Source organism: Ascaphus truei, chromosome 1 (genome assembly GCF_040206685.1).
Source record: "Ascaphus truei isolate aAscTru1 chromosome 1, aAscTru1.hap1, whole genome shotgun sequence".
Classification (NCBI taxonomy): Eukaryota; Metazoa; Chordata; class Amphibia; order Anura; family Ascaphidae; genus Ascaphus; species Ascaphus truei.
Window position 1 is genome coordinate 128,291,644 of NC_134483.1, and position 13,522 is coordinate 128,305,165.

The 13,522-nt window shown below is 42.5% G+C and overlaps 1 protein-coding gene across 4 annotated transcripts in view; it reads left to right on the plus strand.

Moving 5' to 3' along the window:
* The window catches only part of MLLT3 (MLLT3 super elongation complex subunit), a 343,568-nt gene that overhangs the window by 312,114 nt on the left and 17,932 nt on the right, over positions 1–13,522 (plus strand). The window lies entirely within an intron of this gene.

Below are 13,522 nucleotides of genomic sequence, written 5' to 3' on the forward strand. Positions count from 1 at the left end.
TTTTTAAGTAATTTATGTAATTATATGACACTGAGAAGTGGTGTTCCACTGGAGTGCAATATCATCTTTCTTCATTGTGTGTTATTGTGTGCCTGTGTAGGTTTGATCTGGTTCGAAATTTCGGCTAGTTTCACCAATGTACATCCTTGGTCACATTTGCTGCATTGAATCATCTATACTGTATCACATTCCTGGACGTGCAGCAAAATGTTCCTTTAACAATGAATGTTCTAAGTTTGTGACTTGCTGTGGGATCTTGGCATATATGTTTGCAAAGTTTGCAGTGTGTGTTGTCGCATGGTCTTGTGCCATTAATAGCATCCTTCAGTTCCTTATGAAGTTTTGTATTGACTGACTTATGTCTGAGTTTTGGTGGTTGCCGAAATGCAAGGATGGGAGGTTTGATGAAAATGTTTTTAATGTTTCTTCCTGTCAGCATGGGTTGCAGATCTTGGATTATTTTTTGCATTCCCTCTAGGGTAGGGTTGTATGTAGCCACTAGTGGATGCATGTGTTTTTTTCTTCTTGTATTGGAGCAGTTGTTCTCGTGGGACTTTAAGTGCAGATGTGATTGTTGAGGCAATAGTCTTTGGCTTGTGTCCCTTCTGTCTGAAGGATACACTCAGGGGTGGAAGGTGTCTGTTTCTGTCTTTAGTGTCAGAGCGTATGCTGTAATATCTTTTAGCCTGGCTGTCTATGATGGCTCGTTTTTTATTAGTGGGATGGAAGCTGGAGTCATTGAGATAACTGCATCTGTCTGTTGGTTTCTAGTTAATTGATGATGTAATTGCAGTATTGCTTGCATTGATTCCTGCAGTGACATCATTGGGACAGTTTCAACCAGTCTTTATGGTTCCATATGTAACAGTGTTTCCTCCACCCTCTGGGAGATTCCCCTGTTACCAGGTGTGTTGTGCTGATTACCTGCTGGTTCACAGGATGCTGAGCTTTCTGCTGTTGTCATTGGGGAAGGCAATACCTGCAGGAGAACTTACTTCCACTCCCCACTGATAGATTGCACACCAGGCAGGAGTAAAGTTAACTGGAACACTTTATTGGCTCTCTTTAAATACAGCAACGCAACTTGTATCTGCTTCAGTATAGTCAAATAAGTCTCCAACCTCAGGATGGTCCCTGGACATCCAGGCCAAGGGCAATAGGGCAGTCCTTGCTCTTCCCTGATTCCCTAATAAAGTCAGGGGAAAGGTATCACTACTCACTCCCCCAAGGGGAGGGGACAGTAGGTGCCAAATGCTCGGCACGCCCCTGTGTGGTACTTGTCTCTCTCAAGGGGGGAGAGACACTGCCTAAATTTAGGTGTGCAGCCCTTTAGTACCGGGGGGGAAGGTCCAAGGTCTGAACACAGGATTGGGCAAAACACAGGCCTTAGCCCGCCTCCTCCCCTGCCACTCAAGGCAGCTGTTTAGTGTGGGGGAAAACCCAGGATTATTGGTCCTGCTCTGTTACCAGGGCTTGCATGTCAGGGAGGGCAGACTGGTAGCTAAAACCAGACATGGCTACACATATATTATGCTATTAAGTTAAAAGGCTAATGAGCACAAAGGTAGTATATACAATGTAAATGCTACTGATAACATTGTTGAACATAAAAATGACCATTCTTCATTAGGGTCAGAATTTGGCTAAAGGTTTTACATATTAGTCCTGTTTCTTTAAAAAAGCCTAATTTGTATTTATTTCTTTTTAGAAATGGCTTTTGCATTTCCTTTTTTTCTTCTCAGATACTTAATTTTCTACTAAACTGTCGTTTTTTTTTCTTTTGTTAAAAAAATAAAATAAAAATATCTATAAACTGTAATGACACAGGGAAGAAAAGGAACTAAGGCACTCCCTATACAAAAGAAAGCAGAAACATATAGCAAACCTATCTTTAGTAGATTAGGTGCAGGTTGGTCGATCCAAGTCCACCAAATCCGGACCATGCAATAATACATATGGAAAAGGTAGTCCACAGCACTCCAGGTTAGAAAAAATAGAAAGTATTTAATTACTGTAATGCATCCAAACAAGTACAAAAATCATTGAGAAAGAACCTTGTGTGAATGAAACATCATTCCTGATTTTATTTACTTGTTTGGATGCATTCATTAAATATTTTCTATTTTTTCTTACCTGTCTCACTTGTTCTGTCTCTAAATCATCCCCTGCTGTGTCTTTTAATTAAATTCAACTTGTAACACCTACAGTAGCCAGGACAACAGCCTGTTTAGAAATACCATTTTTATTAATGTGCCTCACATGTACTAATCAATGTGGCTGGGCTGAACTTAATTCAGTCAGGTGACTTTTTAGAGCTATATAACTACAGACCAAGCAACCTTAGCTGTTTTGCAGCCTACATTTAAAGTAGCATCTTTTTTAAGTAGCATGTAGTGTGGAGTTCAACAGGAGTGAAACAAGTGGACAACACAACACCTACTAGCCCTGAATTCTGGATTTGAACTACGCTGGAAAGGAGGATATTATCAATCCCAGACTGCACATCTCAGCACTAAACAATTGCTGCTATGCTGCCACTTCTATTTATATTTGTTCTGTCCTTACTTCTTTTCAAAACGTGTGCTTCTTTCTACAAGTCTCAGTATGTTTCTAACTCTATTCATATATCTCCATCTCTTCTTTCCTCGCCACTTATCAGTTCACGTTAACTCCTTTCTTACCTGAGCCCTCTGTCACTACACAGCTATCCCCTGCCCCTGCACCAAAACACACCCCTACAAATCCTCCTCACACATTCTCTTTCTATCCATGCTTCTCCTCCTTGCTTCTGGGGATATCTCTCCCAATCCTGGTCCCTGCCTTATTTCTGGATGCGCTCATCCTCGCCATCCACATGCAACTTCTACTTCTTCTGGTGTCAACCCCTCTAACCTCATACCCATCCCCTGTCACCCTCCCTCCTCTCACCCTTTCTCCTGTGCCCTTTGGAATGCACGCTCCCTTTCCAACAAGTTTCACTCTGTGCATGACTTTTTTTTCTCTCACTCTCGGCTCCTCTTTGCTGTAACTGAGACTTGGCTCACTCAGTCTGACACTGCTCTGGAAGCTGCCCTCTCTTATTGTGGCCTTTCTTTCTCCCACACTGATGGCAGGGGTGGAGGCGTGGGGCTTCTGCTCTCCTCTATCTACCGCAACTGAACCCTTCCTATTTTTCCCTCTCTTGCTTTTCCCTCTTTTGAGGCTCACACTGTCCAGCTTTTCTCTCCTCTCGCTGTCCACTGGTCATCTATCGCCCACTTACCTCTACTCATCCCCCTTCTGTCTTTCTCTCTCACTTTGAATCCTGTCTCTCTTTCTTTGCTCAGACTCCCCTGTTCTTTCCCTTGGGGACTTCAACTGCCATATTGATGACCCCTCCCTCCCTCAGGCTTCCCACTTTCTCTCTCTAACCTAGGGGTGGCTAGCTTTTCTTGCTGCACCCCCCTGTCTGCTCTCCTCCGTTGTCGCGCCCCCCCCCCTTTACCACGGTGCGGCATCAAATGACGCAGCGGGGTCATGTGACATCATCATGCCCCGCTTTCTCTCTGCCGTTCTCGCCCTTCTAACCCGTGACCCTGGCTAAATTCCCACACGCACATGCTGCCCTCCTGCACTTGTTCCTCTGAATGCCTCTGGAGGAAATCTCACACTCTCGCAGACTTCCTTCACTACAAATTTATGTTATCCTGTTTCAACTCTGCCCTCTCTCAAGCTAAACAAACCTACTTTTCCTCACTAATCAACACGCACTAGTCGAATCCATGCTGACTCTTCTCTATCTTTGACTCCCTACTCAGACCACCCTCTGCTGCCTGTTCTTATTCCTCCATCTCACCTCTGGACTTTGCTGACTATTTCAAGGAAAAGGTGGAATCCATACGTCAGGACATCCCCTCTGTATCCTCCTCCCATCCTACACCGCTTCCTAACTATCTTTCTGCCTTCCTTGACACTTTTTTCGCTGTCAACAGAGGAGGATGTGTCGTTGCTGATCTCCTCTTCTCCCTCTACCACCTGTCGTCTTCACCCAATTCCCTCCTTAAACCTCTTGCTCCTACTATAATCCCTACGCTCACACACATTTTTAACTCCTCCCTCTATTCTGGTAACTTTCCCTCTTTCTTCAAACATGCAACAGTTATACCATTACTCAAAAACAGCAAGCTTGACCCTGCCTGTCTTTCTAACGATCTGTGTTTTTCCAGTTGGGAGGAGCACAGGATTTCACAGTCAGAAAATGAAAAGATAAAAAACACACAATAGTGCGACCAATGTTACCAATATGTAACGGAGTGCTCACCAGAAACAAGGTATGACTGCGAGGCCGAGGTGGGGATATGATAAACACAAACCCACAACCGCGTGGGTGCACCTGCCGTGTAGATTGGTTGAGGTAGCCGGATCGGTGTTGGGGAGGTACGGATAGTCGGAGGTACTTGCAGAGGTCGGGGTTGGAGAGGTGCGAATCGTTGAAGGTATTTAGCCATGGCCTGGATTGGGGAGGTGCGGATCGGCGTGGTACTTTGTCGGGATTGGAGAGGTGCGGATCGTCGCTGGTAGCCAAGGTCAGGAGCATAGAAGAGCAGAGTTCAAAAGAATAGCTGGGGTCAAAAACATAGAAGCTAGGAATTGCACAAGACAAGACTGTGGAGGCAAGGGTAGCAGTGAACACTTCGCACATAGGAAGGTTTATTCTCAGCCGATTTGCCAGTGGGCCTGCTGAGCATATATAGGAGAGAGGAACCAATGAGGTACAGACAGGAGGAGGTGCGTCAGTAAGGCTGACCGTGATTGGTAGTTTGGGTGCAGGAGACAGGTGTGGGAAGGATCCCTGATGATGCGACTTGTGCGCACACTGACCGTGCACCGATGACGTCGCCACGTGAGCGGAGTCTGGCGGCGGGACCGGAGGGAAGCGCATTTACCTCCACGCGGGATGCGCGCGCGCCCATAGCATGGCGGCTGGTCATAAGAGGAGGAAGAGGAGCGTCATGGTTGACGAGAGGAACGGGAGGCCCGATCACGGGTTGGGGTAAGCACCAGGTTCACCGAGCACATCACGGTTCACGGATCCTGACAGTATATAAGGTATGGAAAACTTAAAAATATGTGTCGGTTCCACTCACAGATTGACAAAAAGTATAAGGCGTATCGGAGATCCAATCTCTCTCTGATGGGAAGTTATGGTGGCTGGAACTCAGGTCAGTGTATACAGATAGGACAAGAAACGTCCGAATCCATTCATGAAATGATAGAGGAAACTCATGGCACAGTATGCTTACAAAATTGTATTGCACAACAAAATGGTAAGAAATACTCTCACATTCCACAAGTGTGGTTGGCGCAATGTACGGGGTCTTGTCTTTTCCCTGGCCTCTCTGTGGGTAGTGTGTCTGCTCCCTCAGCGCGGTCCCGCGCGATCCCAGAAGTGACGTCTATTCCGGGCGGCAGCAAGGATGGTATGACACTTTTCGTCTCACTGATCATTTCATGAATGGATTCGGAAGTTTCTTGTCTATCTGTATACACTGACCTGAATTCCAGCCACCATAAGCTCCCATCAGTGAGAGATTGGATCTCTGATACGCCTTATACTTTTTGTCAATCTGTGAGTGGAACTGACATATTTTTGAGTTTTCCATACTTTATATACATTGCTCGCACTATTGTGTGTTTTTTTATCTTTTCATATTCTGACTGTGAAATCCTGCGCTCCCTCCACCTGGAAAATCACAGTACTGTAGAGACCAAAGAACGATCTGATGAGGGTTTTTGAGCTGCTTTTCAATTATATATCACTTTATTCACAATACAAAATTGGTGAAGGTTTTTTTTCATTTTATTTAAATAGTTTATTCACATTTTTCACTTTGTAGGATTATATGATTGTGTTGTAATTGATCACTTGATTCACGTATATGCTCATTTGCATGTAATTTCCCAGAATCCCTTGCTGCAGTGGAAGCACTGTATGCTAGGTGATAATGGCAAAAAGCCTTTCACTTTCACCCAGCATAACCTAAATAATGTGTGGTGAAGACCTACTCATGTCTCAAATGGCAAAGCCAGTACAACCACTGATGAGACCCACAAGGTCGAAACAGTCTATCTTTGAGTGGGTTCATTGACTTTGCATCTCATCCCAGGCTATATTTATAAACTGTGTTTAAAACAGCAAGCATTGGCTTAAGGGTTTCATGTAATAATGGCGTTGTGACAAAAGGTGGCACTGTGTGCTCATTTGCATGTTATTTCCCAGAATCCTTTGCTGCATTGGAAGCTCTGTATGCTAGGTGATAATGGCGAAAAGCAGGGTTGCAGACCTGTCTAAGACATGTGAATGTGCTGACAAGTAATATTTTTATATAATATATACTTTTTTCACAAAATATTTGTGGCACTTGCACTTAATGAAATGTTATGCCATTTAATCAGCTAAATGTAGAGCACCCGATTTAACATTTTTTCAAATTTCTAACTATCGGCCTGTCTCCCTCCTGCCCTTTGCCTCTAAACTTCTTGAACGTCTTGTATTTTGTCGCTTGCTCCATTTTCTCAACACCTACTCTCTCCTAGACCCTCTATAATCTGGCTTCTGCACTATTCACTCCACTGAAACAGCCCTAACTAAAATAACTAATGACCTCCATGCTGCCAAAGACAGAGGTCATTACACTCTGCTCACATTACTTGACCTCTCTGCAACGTTTGATTCTATGGACCACCTTCTTCTCCCTTACATTCTCCATGCTCTTGGTATTCATAACAAAGCTTTATCCTGGATCTCCTCTTACCTCTCCCATCGTACTTTCAGTCTCTTTTGCTAACACCTCCTCCTCTATTGATCTCTCTGTGGGGGTACCCCTGGGCTCTGTCCTGGGACCTCTTCTCTTTTCTCTCTAGGTGACCTAATCACATCACTTGGGTTCAAATATCATCTCGATGGTGATGACACACACACAACTACTTTTCAACCCCTGACCTTACACCTGCTGTAAAGACTAAAGTTTCTGAATGTCTCTCTGCTATATCATCCTGGATGGCCCTCTGCCGACTTAAACTAAACATGGCAAAAACAGAGCTCCTCTGGCCCTATTACCTCCTTCCACATTACTGATGGAAGTATGATTATTCACCCAGTAGCCCAAGCACGTTGCCTAGGGGTCACACTCAACTCCTCCCTCACATTCAAAAGGTGGCTAAATTCTGTCGTTTTTTCCTTAAAAGCATTACAAATATGCACCTTTTCCTCTGTTGCTCGACTGCAAAAACTCTAACACAGACCCTCATTCTCTCCTGTCTCAACTACTGTAACCTCCTGCTGTCCGGCCTTCCTGCTTCTCACCTGTCTCCCCTACAATCTATCCTAAACGCTGCTGCCAGAATCGCTCTACTCTTTCCGAAATCTGTCTCAGCAGCTCCCCTGCTGAAATCCCTCTCCTGGCTTCCTAGCAAATCCCGTATCACACACTCACTTCTCCTCCTCACTTTTAAAGCTTTACACTCTTCTGCTCCTCCTTACTTCTCAGCCCTAATTTCTAGCAATACACCATCCCGACTCTTGCGTTCTGCTCAAGGATCTTCTCTCTATGTGGACTACCTTTTCCATATATAGAATGTAATACCATATAACATTGCAGGTTCTCTTAATTTAATTGGATAATATTACTAGAGCACATAATGCTATTGTTGCATCCCAACGTTGGCTTTCTTTTCCTGTAGAATATTTTTTGAACCTAGCATTGCCTTTCAAAATACGTTTTTAATTCCCCCTTTTTCCATTTTGCCATTTGTCTAAACACCATTACATAAGACAACATCAGCTTTATATAGTGCTGGTCTAATGTTTTAACCAGAGATATGAACATTTTTTTTATATGCTTTGCTTGTATATTAGCCAGTAAATATACGGTACCAGTTCTTTTCAACCCTCTCATTCGCATACCCCCACCAGTCAGGGTTTGCTTCATGGATAACCCACAATCACTCACACATTCCCGTATCAGATAGGTGGGAACTGCACGTGTGTGCTCAGTAATTCATCAGGTATTCATGAAGTCTGGTTTTAACCAAGAAAATCATTCATAAACACTGACCTAGATGGTTTATATATTTTTGCCTTGCTTATTAGGGAACTGCCCGTGCGGACAGTAAGACATTGACTTTCAGCATTTCATTTGATGAGTGCAGATTGATTTCTCACAGCAAAGAAAGCAATCTGTACCGTTTGTCTTTACTGTAGGCAGCTGCTCATTTAGGAAAATATCCCACATACACAGTTTAACCCATTAGCTTCTGACGCACTTGTGGCACAAGTTTCCCATGACCTTTGGTCATAGTAATTAGTTGGTTTTCAAGCTGGTGATGTGATCCATCTGGCTATATGCATGGTGCTGTGTGCCAGAAATTGCGTTTCCATCAGCTAATCTTTATAGATGCATCGTTATTACAACAAGGGAAAAGGTATTTACATCGAAGCATACATTTTAGCATTTAGTTTCATTAGCCCTTATTCTGTAAGGTGTGATAGTGCAGATGACGTGCTTTATTAATTCATTTATTTTCTGTGATATTGTTATTTTGAGTCAATTTATAAAGCTTTGGAATATTGACTGATGGTTCTTTTCTCTTTTGCGCTTCCTTTTTGTCTATATGTTCCGGTTTGACCCCGCTGATCACGGGAGAGTGAGCAGCAGAGGGATAAAGACATCTTTTTACGGATACAGAGGGAATCTTGGGACTGCGCATACTATTTCTTTTTTTAGATGACGTGCTATTGCAGGAAAAGGCTAATTAAAGGCAATGGGATTTTTCAGGCGATAGCACGTCGTCTACGCTTATCACACCTTACAGAAAAAGGGCCATAGTGTTCATAGCTGTGCTTCTACTGATGTAAAGTTTTAAAACTTGATCCAAACAAGTGCTTAGATATTTAAGAATACGAAACTGGATAGTTTACCTAACAACAAAGTAATGACAGCAAAAACCATAACCATTGTATGTTATGTAGATTTCTGAGACTCGGGGATATTCCAGTATAGTAAAGACATACCAATGTTACATTTCCTTCTGAGCTGTCTGTTAAAAAAGAAACGGCTGAAGCAGCCGGCATACAGTAGTCTACATATGAATTAGAAGCAAGCCACAGCCCTACCAATGTGTATATAATGTGTTTTCTCAGCTTTGTTATTTAATGAAAGGTCAACACTTTAGTCATAGTTTGTTTAATGTCCTGGTTGCTCTTGTACTGTAAGGGAAGACACTGCAGCTGTGCCATTAGAAAGAACATATATCCATGTACTCTTCAGAAGTCTTCTGAGCCCTGCTGTGTATTCATGGGGCCATTGAAGTGGTATAGTGTCAGTGACTTCTTCTCAAGTACACTCTTGTATGTATGTATATCTTTATTTATATAGCGCAATTTATCACACCAGTAATACACATGACATAATAATATAACACATAATGGGAATAAGCGCTTGAGACATAAAAGTGGCATTAGGAAAAGGAGTCCCTGCCCCAAAGAGCTTACAATCTAAGTATATGAATATGTGTAGTAGGTGCATAGTTTGTTATTGTGTTATCTGGGACTTATGCTCTTCTGTTCCGGACACAGGGGGGGTTCTGATATGAAGGATTTATAAAACCATAATGTCAGAGCCAGACTAAAATGGGGTTTAAGTTGCCAATGCCTGTGTTTGTGACTCCCTGATCTCCCCACCTTACTAACACTTAAAATGTTTAGGAAGCAGGCTACCAGCGTTGAACTAAATCGCCATCTTTAACGTTAAAAAGAGTCGAGTTACCACCCAGAATTCTTTGAGTATTAGGATTACCAACGTTCAAATAAGTAATCCAGGGGGCACGGCTAATTATTAATGCTGTCCAATGATTAACAGCATCTGGCTTGCGCTATGTGGTGGGCGGCTTTTTTCCTACAGTGTCCACTTTGCCACCTTTTTATGGAGCCAAGACTGGATGAACCTTCTCTCCTCTTAACTATGTGCATCTCCAGTCCAGTTCACACCAAACCATAAGTACATCACTACACAAAATTCAACTAAAAGCACAAGAGTGCAGGCTGTCTCCATTTGTGGGACATTTTGCTGTTCTGTTCAGCTTAAATTGGGACATTCACCCACAAATCTGGGGTAGTCGCAGTACATTTGTGACACTTGGCAACCACACTAGGTATTGGTCTGTATTCAGCAGACTTCAACCAATAAAACTGATGTTTTATCTGCACTGCAATCACAAACCAGATCATACAAAATGTACATTTATACATTTCAAGTCATGATGGATATGCTGTTTTACTGCTAATGAAAAGTTTGTAGTATTTCCTAAATGTTCCCTGCATTTGATGGTCTGAATATTGAGTTAAGCAATGTTACATGTACAGTATCTCTGTTATAAACATACCCTCTTTATGGATTATATCACAAATCTTACCTGAAATACTGTAGTATAATTTTACATAATTACTCCATTATCACTCCTGTTGTAACAAAAATCTATGACGGAAGTGATTTCACGCTACAGGTGAGTGCGCGCCCATGCATGCACATACCTCAAAGCGCATACCTCAAAGTTCCAGGCTGCATGGAAGTTGTAGGCAGCGCATGTGCAGAAGAGGAGGACATCACGCTACTGTCTAGGCCGCACAGAGGTGGTAGGCAGCGCATACGCAGAAGAGGAGGTTGTAGGCTACGCCACGCATGTGCATTAGTGGCCATCACACATGCATAGAAGCAGCCTGTGCGTATGCACATGCACAGAAATGGAAGCGCCGCTGCACATGTGCACTAGCGGACAGCTCCGCCTGCGCATGCGTAGAAGTGATCAGCTCCGCCTGTACATGCGCAGAAGCGACCAGAGTCACCAGGACATGTGCAGAAGCAGTCGCCTCACGCATGTGCAGAAAATAGAAGACGGGAGGGGGGGAGGGAAGAAGGGAGAAAGCATAAACCCAAGAAGGTACTGGGAATACACACACACCATTTTCCAGTTTCTAGGACTATGGGTGACATCTACTAAGTGGTGCTAAAATGTAAGCCACTTGAATGGGCCATGTGATGCCTTATTGCTTGGCACAGCGTGGTAAATTTGGGTATTGTCATGCACAAAAAATGCCTTTGGCATGAAAGTTACTGTAAAAATAAAAAAATTCTGACAATAAATTGCTGCACATTTTATCATTAATGTGTAAGATTAATGACACATGCTTTAGCTTCAGATACACAACTGAGTGGTTTGAGGAGTTGGGGTTGTATTACGTGAAATACACAATAATGTAATGTATCAAACTGTGTCTGTCAATTTGCCCCGTTTTCTTGGTGCCAAAAAAATCTACCAGGTCTGCCGTGGAGTTAACTGGCTAATAATAATAATAATAATAGCATGTTCTTGTATAGCGATGCTAGTTTTACGTAGCGCGTAACAGAGACATCTTCCTCCTGCAGGCTTGTTTGGCAGCAGAGTAATTAATTGATGTAATGAGAATTTGTGTAATGTTTATATTGCTTAAAAATCTCAGCCTTTGCCAATACAATCTACAATCCTGAATATTAAACTTAAAACTGCAACCTGCTCAGCAGCACAGTGCCAGACTAGGAAGACATGACTTGCCTCAAATATGAGTAATGGTTGTCCCCCTGGAACGGGCTGACCTGATTTGTCAAGATGTCACTTGTTACTTTTATAATGTGGCTGTAAATTCCAGGGAGGATGGCAGAAACCATAAACTGTGAGAGCAGAGGTCAAGGGCTTTTATCAGTCCCACCAGAGGCTAGACTGGGAATTTACAACTTACTGTTATGGGAGCTTGTGTCTAGTAGTATTTTCTCTTAACCCCTACAGTGTGAAGTTATGCTTTGTACGCCTCTCTGTGACTGTACGTGTTAACCTCTGTGATCCTCACAGGCAATCCTTATGGCATGATTTTGTACTCTCGTAACACTGTACATACATTCCAAGTGTTTGGACATGCAGCCTATGTAATACCATTTTCAGTATTCATTTCATGATTTGGGATAAGTTTAGTAACTTTAAGATTTAGGCACGAAAACAACAAATATCATGGAGCACTGCTTTTCCAGACTGGTCAATCCTCAATGATGTGGAGTTCGCCTTTTTCATTTTTAGGGTCAGTATAGTCGCAGTCTCAGTAGGTTTCAGAAGCGTTAGACGTACATAAGCTCATAGGGGTCAATGGTAAAGACTCTCTGTGAGTGTTCATTTGCATGTCATTACCCAGAATCCCTAGCTGCATTGGAAGCACTGTTTGCAAAGCGATAATGGAGAAAGACAGGGTTGCAGACCTGTCTCAGACATGCAAATGTACTGTACCCACAAGTGGTATTTTTATTTGCTCAATTCAAATATCATTTTCTTTATGGTCAACAATCCCAAAAATCTCACTGATTGAGGTTCTCTGCTTTTCTTAGTTACCAAATTTGATCACAGAACGTCATCACTAATGACTGTACTGTAGTTCTCTTTGCTGCTTTTTCATATGCATCTGTGTAAGGTGAAGATTTTTTTTTTTTTGTATAATTCTCCCATAGTGGCAACAAAGGGCTTAGGGTGCGTTTCATTTGTTATAATTAAGTTAAAAAAAAAAAAAAAAACTATTTGATGGTGCTAAATAAAAATCTTCAAATGTGTGTGGCCTTGGCATGCTTATGATATTTCATTGGCAATCAAAAAAGCTATGAACATAGAAAATGAAGAGCAAAAAATAAAACATGGGAAATAGCCTATGGCTAATTCATTTGTATGCTCAAATGTTCACAACTGTTAATGGACCCTGGTCTGGATCTACAGGGCTGTGAGATCATAATGCTTTGTGACATTTGAGCACACAAGGGAAGTACCATGCTGTTTAGCAACCATGGGAACGGGCAAGAGGAAGGGGTTTTATATACCCTGAAACTTTGCTCCCCTTTTAAGTGTGTTTTTCTCTAATTATGTGTGTGCAGCCAATTCTGGGTTAGCACCGAGTCTGCATTTGTGATAATTTCTCTATTTAATCTATTTACCTAAGGTCCTGACATCCACTCATTTAGAGGAAGCCCTTTCAGATACACCAGACCCTTATCGTGTGCAATATAAGAGGTTGTCTGACAGTACATATGGTATCATAGCATCTGCCCCTATTTTGTGTCTGATTTAGGGTGTGGGCTTTGTCCCATTTTCTTGCTTATAGATATTTGTATCCGTCCACTTTTTTCTTTTATATATGTGTGTGTGTGTGTGTGTGTGTGTGTGTGTGTGTGTGTGTGTGTGTGTGTGTGTGTGTGTGTGTGTGTGTGTGTGTGTGTGTGTGTGTGTGTGTATGTATATATATATATATATACAGTGTTCGACAAACCTATACATTTGCTCGCCCCGGGCGAGTGGATTTAACCCCCGGGCGAGTAAATATTGGCCCAAGCAGCACACGTTTGGTACTAGGTGGCGAGTAGATTTTTTTGTGTGGCGAGTAGATTTTTTGGTGATTTGTCAACCACTGTATATATAT